The 14221-nt window shown below is 32.8% G+C and overlaps 1 protein-coding gene across 1 annotated transcript in view; it reads left to right on the plus strand.

Annotated features, from left to right (window-relative positions):
* Positions 1 to 608: 608 nt before the first annotated feature.
* The window catches only part of ec (ubiquitin specific peptidase echinus), a 68613-nt gene continuing 55000 nt past the window's right edge, over positions 609 to 14221 (plus strand). Inside the window, exon 1 of the mRNA XM_018516847.1 lies at positions 609 to 665. The gene's annotated coding sequence lies outside the window, so the exon portion shown is untranslated. The remainder of the gene's footprint in view (positions 666 to 14221) is intronic.

The following is a 14221-nucleotide window of genomic DNA, read 5'->3' on the forward strand; positions in this document are numbered from 1 at the left end:
CCTGACAAGCGCTGTCGACCAATGGGAGCGCGCGCTCGTCGGCGGCCATCTTGCGCGGCCTCGCTTTCGCGTCGGAGTCGCGTGGCTCGCCGCGGCCTTCTCAGTGTACGCCGACTGTCGACCGCGGCTGACTGGATGTTTGGGGGTAGACGATTTTCACGCGGTCGAGCTATCTGTTTGTCACAATTAGAAGAAAAACGGAAAAAGTTCCGGCCGAGATTCAAGAGCCGATCATCAACGATCAGCGATCGATCGACAACGATGACGTTCGAAATGCGATATCGAGATTTTTAAATGCGCGTTTATTCGCTGTCAGCGACAGTGGGTGACGTCAGTGACTTATCTTCGTTTATATTTCGCGCGTCGCGAGGATCGCGTTGCGCTCGTGAATCGCTGCGTTTTTTCGCTATTTGCATGCGTGAACGTGTGTGACAAAATATACATTTATTGACGATCGACGCGGGTGTTTCGTCGGTCGCGACAGAGGATGAGTTAAGTCCTGGATTACTTCGATAAAACGGTACTGCAATTGTGGTTCGACCAGTTTGGCCCAGCGCGACAATCAACCGACTCTGTCGCCGGCGATTGTCGATGCAGACGTGAACTTTGGTGACGAAAGTTGCTTCTTCGAACTTACGAGGGAAATATTCGTGTATGCGGCAAAGGTAAGTCTAATACTCGTTTTGTTTTAACATTATATTAAAAAAAGAGTCTAATTAATTGGAATTCTGATTGATAATAGATAAATTAGAATTTTTTGTTGAATCTATTATAATTCTAGTTAAAACCACTCTGAGATGAAAATAAAAATCGGAGCGTAAATCGGATGTAATGGGAGAGTAATAGAAGTGTAAACGAAACTTCTAGAAATGTAAAAGAAGCGTAAATGCTTCTTTTACATTTTGTTGTTCCAATTTTCGCCTTCTAGAAGTTTTGTTTACGCTTCTGTTACTCTCCCATTACATTCGACTTACACTACGATTTTTATTTTCATCAGGGCAGAATTTTGATATGATCAGAATCTTCTAATTCGTTTATTTTTAATAAAAAATTTTTACATTCTACAAAATTTTTACGTTCTACACAAGAATGTTTCTTGCTTGAAATGGTTAACATCTTTGCGAACTTTTATTTAATTGTACATTTGAAGAGGGCCTAATACAAAAGTCGAAACATATGTAATGCTTTATTTATTAATTTATTCTATAATACATCAGAAACTATTGTAATAAGTCATATAGATTATCATGTAATTTTATACGTTTAATTTTTTATGTTATAAAGATATTGAATTTTAACTTTTATATGTCCTTTAACAATCATTATCGTGTAGTATTAGGTGTTAAACTTAATTCCTGCCAGTTTTTATCTGCAAAATTTATTTGTTTCGAAGGGAAATACCTTAATCAAAGTATTATTAATTAGTAATAAAGTAGAAAATGGAGGAAATTACTTTGATTGAGGTATTCATTTATCTTCCCTTCGAAACAAATCAATTTTGGAGACGAAAAACGGCAGGAATTAAGTTTAACACCTAATATTAACAAGAGTTCTTTATATTGAGCGATTTAAAAAAATTTGTCTCATTCGGTAGAAGTTTCGATGTTTCTTATATTTACTAAAAGGATGAAGTGAATAAATTATACTATGAAAATTAAGAAAGTGATAAAAAAAGGATTTCAGGATAAAAGACATAATTATTGATAAGTAAAAAAATTTCAGAATTTTACCTTTTACATAAGAAATATTATATTTAATATTAGTTTGAAAAATAGAAACACGGTCAATAATGACCGCTCGATTTAATGTTAATAATTCGAATAAAATGTATGTTGACGCATGCATTCTCAAAAATATCGATGTAAATTTAACACCATACAGCGTCTATATGTATGTATAATTCTCACCGGGTTGATATTAATATTAACATCAATGGTGAGAATTATATAAATACCGCATGGTGTTAAATTCACACCGGTATGTTCTAGAATATGGAGAATTTCACACACTCGGGTACGATTTGAGAACCATGCGAATCCATTGTATCGATTGTATTCCCGTTTGAATCTAGAAGTAATATCACACGCGAGGGAAATCCTCGATTCCGTACTTTGAAGATGTATTAGCTAAACGTGGTTCTATCCTTTTACTTTTTTTTATCTTTTTACTTTTTATCTGATCCAATATGCAGATAAGCAGTAAGTAAAGTCATTGCTCTCTTTCTCTCTATACGTACATGCGATAATTGCAATGTTGGATGTGTCGTTGTGCTTGCATAACAAGACGTGCTAATAAGGACATGACCGCGTAAACACCGGGGACCACCTGCGCGCGCGTAAATGATAGGAATTTAAATCGCGTGATCCCATCACTATAGGCGACCTTGATTACGTAGTGCAGCAATGGCATCCTTGCTGGGCAGAAAGCGTAAACGACACAACCGCGTCGCGCGCATCTGGAGACCCGAACTTAGCCTTGCACTTTTGCAACATTAGTGTTTATTTGTCGCGTTTAATAAAATCACGATTTGATTTGCGAGAAGAATGAGTGGAGCTAATCTAAATCCAAGATTCAAGCTTTAAACCTGAAATGAAAACTACATTTAACCAATCTAGAAGGGACAGACAATTTATTTATTTATGTTGGAAATAATATCTACGAAAAATTATTTTTATATTTTAATCGCGCAAGTTTAATTCAGTTAATAATTGTAAATAATATTTTGAATATTTTATTATTCATCTTTATTTTTTTATATGATATAGAATATTATATCTCAACAAAGATAACATTTTAGCTCTAAATTTCCGGCATTAAGATTATTAGTTACTAATACTAACATAATCGGCTTATCATGTGAACTTCATTAATTCGCGAGCTATGTATTAATGCCATAATTATTTTATTTGATTGCAGAGATTTAATTTAAGTAGACATTGTTTGGTTGATCAACTGTAAGTAAGCAGGAAGTCAACTGTCAATATCATTTAGCGTATTAAAAATATAACGATAATACAAATAATACAGTTTTATCCCATCTTACGATACTTCCACTATAAGTGTGCTTGATATATTACTGGTAAGATAACGAACTTGGAAACGTGCAATTAAGAACGCATTCTAAATACTAACGAGAAGATTGATTTGATTTTGCGAATAACAGTATTTCATTTGCGGTACGAGATGGATTTGCGCAAATCGATTTTTTTTGCGGTATAAGCTTCTCTTCAATTTGTAGATCCATTGTCATCCAGAAAATTTTGCCAGTGATTTGCCCACACATCATTGTCCCTTCTCAAGAACAATAAGTCGTTTAGCCGTGTTTTACTATGTTCTTTTGTTCGCCGTTCGCATTCTAAATGCGAACGAAAGCGAACTGGAGATTACTTCGCATATAGACACAATGACAGGTTCTTGAATCAGGCAAATTACCTGCTATTTATGTGAGTCTGCACAATTTTATTTTATTTGTACAAGTTAAACAGGAGTGGTCTGAGCATACACTTTTTTTTGACTGTCAATTTTATTTTATTTTAATGTCAAATATTCCACATAAGTCAATATACATGATTTATCTTGTCGAAATGTTTTGTTATAGTCGTTATGGAGGTATAAATCGAATGTACTCTATAATCGTTGAATTTTTAACCGTTTTTTATATTTTTTAATTTAAGATAGATCGATATCGCACTTTTCGCTATTCACATAAGCATACAATATATTTCTAATTTCTCGCATTTTTTTTATTTTTTGCAATGTATTATAAAGAGATTTCAAACGATATACCGGAAGTTCGACGAATTAGTTAAGTTCGCGAAAGCTGAATTATTTTATGAAAGTAAGAAATAATGATTTTAATTTTACATACATTTTTTCGTAAAACAATAGAAAACCATACAATATGTATTAATTGTGAGTAAATAAATTCAACTTTAAGCGTGTGTTATCATTTCTTTATTATATTTATTACAAAAATTTATTACAAAAGTATTGCTATAGTATTATTTTTATTATACTATTTTCTTTACCCCTTTATTTCTTGAAATGCTTTCTTGGAAAAGTTTAGGATAATTAATCACATTTTAAAAAATGTACTCTAAATTTTGGAATGATAGGATTTGTTAGAGATTGATTTATTATTTTAATTTATCATGATATTGCACTTTATTTGCATTGCAATATTACATTGAATCATAATAAATTGACGACAAGAACTGTATTTTATTTCTCTTGCTATTGTATTGTAGTATAAAAAATGATGTTATTTGCTAGGAATGGTGTTTTTATTGTTAGTACGAGTAGTTATTTGGTTTTTGTGCGATCGCTGGCACCTACCATTCTTTGTCTTTCACTCGGTTTTTTCTTTGTTCTTAAAGGTGAGATTGTATTGAGTAGAAATTTTACAAAGACGTCATAACGTTGGGGCGTTTCAGAGAATAAACGTAGTCATTCCGTTGTATCGGCTCTTGTGCCAGACGTTCCTTCATTAAAATCTAATCTAATTAAATCAAGCTAGCATATATGGTATGCCTTTGTCGCTCTTATCGTAGTTTGATGTTTACCGTTAGATGCCGATAAGCTCGGCGATGCCTGCAATCATTTTACATGAGGCAAGTAATTATGCTCAGTTATTGATAATTATGAGGAAGTGAGTAGCAAGATTAGATAACAGAAATGTTATAATTTCAATTTCTTACCTACGCTTTTTTCGAGTACTTTAGATAAATAGCTCTTGATTTAACTTAACTTTTGATTTAATAATTTTTAAATTATTATTATTATCAAACACAAGTTTTTAAGAATAAATAAATTAAATTTTATAAACTTTATAAGAATTATCCAGTTTTAATAAAGTATCTCTCAAAGGTTAAAATTAATTTATTTAATAATGATGATAAAAGTGAAATTTGGAGGCAGCTGCATATGACTATAGCATGCATGTATAAATAGATGTGTGTCGAAATATTCGCGCAGCATCCTTTCCGTTCGCCATAGTGGAGCCTGACTCATGCTAGATATTTTTTTTAAGCAAAGAATTTGTATAGGGCGTTCCATTCCGTGCCTATCCTGCGTTTGTACAGAGATGGTGACGTTATCTGGCCCTCGTCGCAAAACGCCCACCTACGCATTGCCTTAGGCAGTAAGTATATATAGGGTGTCACATGATAGTGCATTGATCGTCGAGCATAGCTCTTAGATGAGAGTAATACCTAGAAAGCCACTGACTTGCAAAAAAGGGTGCTATTAAAAATTCAGCTACTCATTAACGTGTCGATTTTCTTCAGCGTAATCTCGCAAAAGCAGTTGTACTTAAATAGGATAAAGTGAAATTACTTAAATTGAGCGAAACATATACGACGTGTCTTTCTTCTTTTGTGACTTTATTATTCACATTTTTATTTTTTTGCAATGGCACTTGCTGAGATATTGTGAAGTTCTTTTGTTACACATTTACTTTACATTTGCACAGTGGTATAACCAGAAACTTCAAAGATTCTTCGTTAACAAAGCCCTTGTCTTATTCATCTTATTATAGAGAAAGATTCCTTTTGCTTTCCAACGCACGGCGAAGACATACATTAACTTCGTTACAGCGACGAAAGATCCATTCATTTCTTCATACAAGTTCTCATTGAATGCACACTGAATCGCTTTTTGATTCTGTTGTTTCGTTGGGAAGCGCCCACGTACTACGCAGCGCGGTTAATATAATGTAAGTATTGTGTGGTTTAATTTGATGGTGCTTTATGCACAACGGAGATACATAATTTAGCGAGAATGAAACAAATAGCAAGAAATAATTAAGATGTTGATGATAATAATAATAAATTGAAAATATATAAACTGGAAAAGATGTATAAAATAATTTTAAATAATCGAAATAACGCAATAGTTCGTGTAGCGAATGTTTCCCCAAATTCCATAAAACCTATCATCTTTCAAATAATGTGAACGCGCATGGAGTAATATAAATATTAACATGGTGCAAAGCTATTTTATATGACATTCAATTACGCTTTAACTTTTATTGCTGTATCGCGAAATCATACAGCGATGAGAGAATGGAAAAAAATAATCATACCTGGAGGTACCGACTTTTAATCATCTTCGCTACGTGATGGTCGTGATGGGTACGCGAAATGTCAACGATGAAATTCGATGGTGTATTCGTTCGGAGAGGAATTTATAAATAATTTATTCGCGATTGCTCGATCGATATGAATGACAAAAAATCGTGTGAGCACATACATGTAATATACGAATATGATTATGAAAATATATGTATGACAAAATTAAAGTGTGACGAAATTAACAACGGCACAAAACAGGGTCAGCCAGTTTCATCCGTTCATGTTTCAAATCGTATTTTAATGACCATACTAATTTATGATCGCAATGATTATGCGATAATTTTTATAATCCCAGTGTTATTTTTAATACATTTTGTTAATAATTTCTTATCTTTAATTGCGTATATTGATATTATACATCTTTAATGTGACAAAATTAATAAAATTAATATTACTTGCTATCTTTCACACATGAAAACTTTAATCTAATTATTTTCATAAAAAATATTAACGGCGGACTTTGTATAAAGTTCTGATATTGTCTGAGGCTGTATGTAAGCAGCAAAAGGAGAAATATGTCGAAAAGGTCATAACTTCGCGCGGGATCTGCCGGTTATGATTTCATTAAAACTTCGTGAGACTTTACTCAACAGAAACGACTCCAGAACCTGTAACGATTTAAACCTAAACTTAGCTTGGACGAAGGCATTAAGCTTGAATATGATAATGTATAATTCTTCGTCTTATACTTTTTTATATTTGCACCTGATATTGCTTAAAAATTTTTTAATACTGGAAACTGTTTACCGTTTTTCAAATACATTAATTTTGTTTGTTATTTCTTTATATCAAATAATCATGAATATATGTGTACGACTTTATTTATTAAATACATATAAATTTATACCATAATCAACTTTTATAATATAAAATTTCACGCGTTAATTATTTTTAGCAGCAGCTATATTTGATTTTCTTAAAATAAAATATACAACGCAATCTATTAGCATACAGATCAAGAATTTTGCGCAAGGCTTGCACTGTATTTCTAAATTCATCATTATTCAGGGCAGCTGTACCCGCTAAAAATTTCTTGAGGCTTTTCAGGCATCCGCACTTGATAAAACATTTCCCCATGATACACAAGCGCAGGGCCTATCGGTGTTTGGATAAGCTAGCGTGAAAATAAAGGTCAGGTTAATTTATGTCGAGGGAGGAAGTTTCATAAATTGTGTATAACGTGTTTGGAAAAGCATCCGGTATTGCTGGATTTTTTTTTATTCCACAGTCATCATCGTGATAGTGACAATTATTGTTCCCTCTGAAGAGAAAAGGCTGCTTTTTAAATAAATTTATACCTACTGCTAAAAATATTTTTGACAAATTTTTTCATTGCACTTTCGTTGCATTATCGCCACTTTTCTGTTTTTCCAACCGTTCCAAAAACAATCTAAAGAAGCGCACATTTGTCTTGTGTCAGAAAGTTAATAATTAAGACCGCATATATTTTGACTGCACAAGGGTGTAAGCAAACGTTTGAACAAAGCTCCGGGTGTTCGTTGGTCCCCACATCAAACTTGATGTTGATCGCAATCGATACAGTCGCGCTTACTTTTTCCAGTGGCGAGCCTGAATGGAGTTTCTATCCGCGTTACTCGGTCGCTTCATTCACACGTCGCATCGAGTGAATGTTACGTTCGATTCGCATTCATCCGTTCCGCTGGCTACCGCAAACAGCGTGGCGTCTATCGCCTTTCCCATGTCCCCCGGTTCAGCGATGCGTTTATGCATGTGTATACACCTGCAACACCGGTCTCGGTAATCCTAGTTCGATTTTCGCTACGCGCAGGAACACACTTTACAGCCCGCAGCACTTTACAATTCTTACATCTTTTCGTGCTTTTAAGCCAACGAGACGGGGGGAGCTAAAAATATTTTTAACACGGTTACAATGTAGCGCTCGCTATTACTGTCACTGCATTTTTAAATTGTCCGTGGTACGTATTTATAGAACGCCGACCACAGAGTTATATAGGCTGATGCATCGCCGCAAGCAAGCCGCTTGTAACACTGTTGCGAAATTTGGACCTCAAGGACGAGTACGTGCTCATAATTTATAAACTCCCTGGATTAACATTTTTATTGCATAAAACGATATTTTCGATCTTGTATGTTTTTAGAAGTAAATTGGATACGAGATCTAAGATTAACATAAATTTAACGTGGTACAAACAAATGGAGAAAGTTAAAGACTTCCTTTGTCTCACAAGAAACCGATACGCTATCTGCCAATAATATTATTTAATTAAATTACAAAAACAATATAACAGTGAATTGTTTTAAATTTCTACTCTATATTACTCTAGTTTTTTTGCTGCAACTTGTTTTTATAAATAACAGCAATGACATTAAAGTTTTTATAATACATAACGAAAGTTAGATACACAAAATGAATACAATACAATTCCTTTATGATATATACGTCAAGATACATCAATGTTATAGAGAGAGAAGGAAAAAAAAGATACAAATAACTATAGTTTTAGTAAAAATAAATATAGTTTTTGTCCTCTGAAATTTATATTCTGAAAATGGAAAAAAGAATATCAATATTTACACGATAATTTTCAATTTGGAATTTACATACAAAAAGTAATAAGAATTTGTTGTTGTTATAACTTTTATAAAAAGTGTTACATTGTTTAGCGTAATATAATAATTTTTTACAATACGTAATATGTATATGTTTTTGTTTAATTATACTTTTTTCAAGAAGTTTTAAATGCTAAATATGATAAACTTAATATTAATTTATGTATTTTGTGTGACTAGTTATACAGTATATTTTTCTTTTTAATTATGATCTAAAAATTGAAAATCTAAATCTGAATTGTTTCAGGAATGTATGTATTTAAAAAAACAACCTCCCAGTTAGCGTTCCTCGAATCGGAAGTTTGTGTCTAAGCGTTCTGCTTCACCGATTTCCTGGTTCTTCGTGATCTTCCTTTTCTCTGCAGCAACAACACATAGGATGTATCTTATGCATTGGCAATGTACTTTACAGAGATTATTTGTACATGTAAGAAAAAAACGTACATTGTTTTCAAATATTTTCTTTATAATTTTTTATGAGAAGCTTATACAAAATTATTTTTATGAAGTTATTCTGTTTTTTCAATTTTGCGTTTTCTGTAAAGTAGAATAACTAAAAGTAAGAAAGAGAGAAAAACCAAAAGTTTTACTAATTCGTGAGTTTTTATCAGTTTTCAATATAGTATCGTGAGTTTAAGATACAATTAGGTCTAAACGCTTTCTTTAAGACGTTAATTATAAAGGATAATTAACCCTCAAAACACACTATAAATACTTAAATGTTAACAGATCTTCATCAGTAATTTTACGTTATATTTTTAAATACATGCTTGATCTTTATAAGCTCTACACTTTCTTGTTAGCATATCTTCTTGTTTAGATCTTGTGAAATCGCGAAGGAAGGAATACGAAACGTCGCGAGAGGAATTCTTAAACACGAAGGGACAGACAAGCTGCTTGGTATAAGTTGTGAACTCGGTTTATCCTCGATTTGATAAACGCCGACTTCTCGTTAGAAAGGAAGTACTGCGTTACAGCTAAATAGATTGTAAGAAATACCTTTTACCCGATGTGTAATCTTAAAGCGAGGCGCTTGATGAATACACAATATAAAAACAGTAAATTATACTTTAACGGAAGTTCCTAAAAAAAATTAACTTATTATTATTGTTTTAAATATACATATAATGCATATATTTAATAAGTTCACATAATACTTTGAAATTAAAATATATGAAAATATGATGATACTGTAAAATTTATAATTTATAAATAATATATTTCCTTATCATATATTTCCTTATCTTATATAAGTACAAGATTCTTAAGTACAATGCCAGTTTAGCTTTTGAAGGAGAAAATTAAATGGAAACTAATTTGCATACAGAAAGCTCGGTGAATTCAAAAATTTGTGTGCAGATTGCACATCGGTTTTTTTCTCTCATGAGAGCGGATGTGCTTGGTTATCGCACGTACGAGTTTTCTTCTTAGGAATAATAAATCACCCAAAGATGCATACAATGGATAAATCTTTGCGAGGAAATGCAATAAGATAGATTAGATTATCAAAAAATTAGATAGATTACTTTAATGGAATAGCATGAATATACTTTTATCTCATCATGTATCAGAATATTTTTCATGTTATGAGGTTTTATGCCGTTGATAATGCAGTCTTGTCTGAAATAGAAAAATTATTAATTATTTTTATATTAATTAATATATTTGTGTTACTAACCTCGAGAGATTTGACGAGACAATTTCCATATTACGAAACATATTATTGGTAGAATTGTCGGAAACATTTTAACCATTGTATAAGTTATCTCTATTGCCATATTGTTATAGTGAGATTGTGTTATGAGAGTGATAGCTCTCGCAATTCGATATGGTACCATAGTTACAAAAAACCCAGTATAAATACCAACTACACAACACAGAAGAGTTATTTCAGTATAATGAAGAAGCATAAAAGATCTATGAAGACTTAAATAATCGCCATATTTGCATTAAAATGAAATTTTTACGTACCCGGAAAGATAAAACGCTTCATATCTTTGCTTAACCACGTTTCAGTTTTTGATTTTAATAATATCAGGTCATATAGGATGAAGCAGTTGAGCAAAATAAAAATAAAACACGGGAATATCATGAACATAATAGTGGATGAAACGTAAATGTCGTACATAATTTCTTTTACAAAATGATCGTACAAGTGTAATTCTATGGCTGTTGCCATTATACACATTGCCCATATGAACATGATTCCTTTTATAGCTGTCGAAATTTTTAAAAGCGGCTTGAGAAGAGGTGAGTTTTTTTGACAAATTACAACGTACGTCTCAATATTTAGTAGAATTATCGTCAGGTTGGACGTGACGAAGCTCATCAAAAATACGTAGTCGAGATTCATCTCTAAGTGTATATCGAAAATCCAGTTAAGTACTTGTTCAAGTGGTTCAAGCAGGATTACAAAGTTTGATAATACCAGGCCTACTATGTAACAATTAGTAGACGTGTGCATGGTAGAATTTAATAGGATAAAGAGACCGAGAAAAGCATTTAGGCTAATGCCTGCCACCAGTAGCGTGAAATCCATGATATTACGCACGGTTGCGGGAATGACTGGTATAATGATGTTCATTTTGGTAGGATTAGTTGTTGTAATGAAGTCCACTTGAATACGCGAGAATGGGTTCTGCATGTGTACTGTTCTCATATCATATATGTTAGACATCGTCCAATGTTAGTGGAAGAGTGCAATGTATAGGAGATTAATCGGTTTTCTACAATCTGTGAATTCAAGTCCCTCATTAACACTTAAAAAAATTCTATGTACACATCTTTGTGTTCTTAAAACTTGTACACTTTCTTTGAACTTTGATGTGATAATAAGCTTTTGCAGTGATTGAACTATGTTTTACCGCAGGAAGAAATATGGAAGAAGTTTTAACAACAAATTATGGCGCGGCACATATTGCTTCGACGACACGTATATTACTGACTGTGACTGGACGATGGTTTGCAGGATCACCACCTATTTACCTTCCCCTATAGGAGTGTGACGCCCTGCAATATCATAGGACATCGTCGGGTAACTAACAATGTTATACAATTTGCCGACACGCAAACGTTCCATTTAATAGAGTGGTTTAACGAAGTGCGAGTCGGTTATTAGAACTTCAACGTTGCTTGTACAAAATAATAAATTTATTTCAGAATAATGAATGATTATTCATTATTCTGAAATAAATTTATTATTTTGAAAAAAAAATCAACAAGAGACTTAATGCTATGCAACAAGTCAAGCCTCGTTGATTATACAAATAAAATTTAATGAGATACACTCAATGAATGAAATTCACTCTATCTATGCTATTTTTTAATTTCTCCGTGTTAATAATAGACTACTGCAGAATTCATTCATTTGCATAATAAGATACGAGTGTAAATATGAAAGCGCGTCTAATATCTTACAAAGAATTTATGAACATTCTTATTTACGAGTAGGAAGCATCCGTCCTTGAGGATTCGCTCGAAGGGCTTCGCTTTCTGGCCGCAAATAACGACCAAGTAGCAAACAGAAAAAATAATGTTACTAGAATAAATCTTATTTCTTACGGCTTGCTCATTTGAGAAAGAGAAGAAATGAGCTGGACAATGTGGTTGGATATAGCTATGCGAAATAGGAGGAAAGAGAATGTCTTGCATGCGACTGTATAATACAAGATTTGCGGGATGGTTTTGGCAACCAGCCACAGGCGCGATATCGGTCAGCTTTTGCTGGTGATAGATTTATCGTTAGATTTATAAGTCCAACCCCTTTAGCGCAAAGGGGTGTTGTATCTTTCTGAAAATGGAGCGCGACTATCTGACGTATTGTGCACTCCGGAGGTACTTACAATCGGAGCGTTATCGAAAGGAAGGACTTGAGAACGATGTATCGTCGTTCCATTGTCGTCGAGGTAATGGAACGGATTAAAAATTGCGGGGGCGGATCGACACGAATATTTATTGTATTGTATTCGTGAAGTTAACATCGATCTAAACTCCGAGTATGTGAATTGTATCGAGCAGTAATTAATGTTAACCATAGTTCTTTGAGCGAGATTTACATGCAATACGCTGTATTATTTATAACGCTGTGTGTAGCAATATTTCCACATATTTATGCAATGACAATTACTTTATAAACAAAAATTAAAAAAGGAGCATATAACCAATACGCCGGTTATTTGTTGCGGTGTAATATATTTAAAACGATCTTTACAAATTTAAATTTATATACGTTTCGGCCGATATTCGGCCTTTATCAGTATGTTCTAAAATACAATTTTTAAGTCGGAAATTAAATAAATAAAAAATTCAATTTAAATATATTATAAGAGAATAAATCTCAGTCCGTTCTAATGTACGATGGTCATTTAATATAAAAAGTTGAGTGTGTGAGATCGTAAAAAGTTCTTGTAAAACGGTTGATATTTGTGTGACTGTTAATGTTGGTCCGTTATCAATTGTAAATTCCTGTGTCGTAAAGAGTTTCCAAGTTCTTTACTCGTATGTGATAGGAGTTACAATTATTCACTGAACAGTTTTACAGTCTTTATAATTGAATTTTAAATTATTAAGAATAGAAGAAACTTTCTAGAACTTTACTTGTTGACAGAATTTTTGTGTGTCTCTTATTATAGATTTTGTATATATATATATATATAGATTACTTTGCTAGAAGTAGCGTCTATAAGAGTTGGAGTCTCTCCTTGTGGTTAAGGGCTTTGAGCCAGTTTGACTACGTGTTTTCATCTTCGAACCAGGTGCGAGCGAGCGCGTGGTTAATTTTTGTGGGTTCCTTCGTGCCCATTTCTTCTTATTTTCGTCTGCCTCGCGATCGGTTTAGTGATGGAGGGCGGTCTCGGGGCCAAATAAGTGCAGTGGCAGGGCCTTAGGGTCCGGGACCGTAACCGGTTCGCCGCCTGGGCATCATTACGATGTAACTTAAGTGACCCTGAGGAGGCTTCGAGCTGCACGATAATCAGCGAGCTGTATTATCATCGCTGAGTAACAACATTCCATTGGTGGCCTCGAAAGTGTAAAGTAGTCATCGTATAATATAGTCGAGTGAACGAGTAGTCTAATAAAAAGTATTATATGATATTTTACTATAGCTGCCTTAACTAACACAAGTCACATGTTAGATGTAAAATTAATTTATTTGATTGTTTTTATTATAATTTTATTTATTTTAACATATTTATTGAAATTTTAAATGTTTTAAAACTCTATTAAATAAACCTTACATAAACTGTATTCAAAGAACATGTTTTGTTGCTTATAATTGTTTGTTTAAAATTTACTTTTTTTCCTTGGCAATTATTTCCGTCTTTAAGTGTTAACTGTCTACATTAAAAATATTAAATTTGAAAAGATATTTTTAATTATCTTCATTTTATTTAAGTTTATCAAAATATATACATATAATAATCATACTGCGAATATATAATAAAATAATTTATATATAATTATGAGCACACGTATAAAAAAATACGTGTCATAGCTTT

The sequence above is a fragment of the Trachymyrmex cornetzi genome, unplaced genomic scaffold (assembly GCF_001594075.2).
Source record: "Trachymyrmex cornetzi isolate Tcor2-1 unplaced genomic scaffold, Tcor1.1 scaffold65, whole genome shotgun sequence".
In the NCBI taxonomy this organism is placed as follows: Eukaryota; Metazoa; Arthropoda; class Insecta; order Hymenoptera; family Formicidae; genus Trachymyrmex; species Trachymyrmex cornetzi.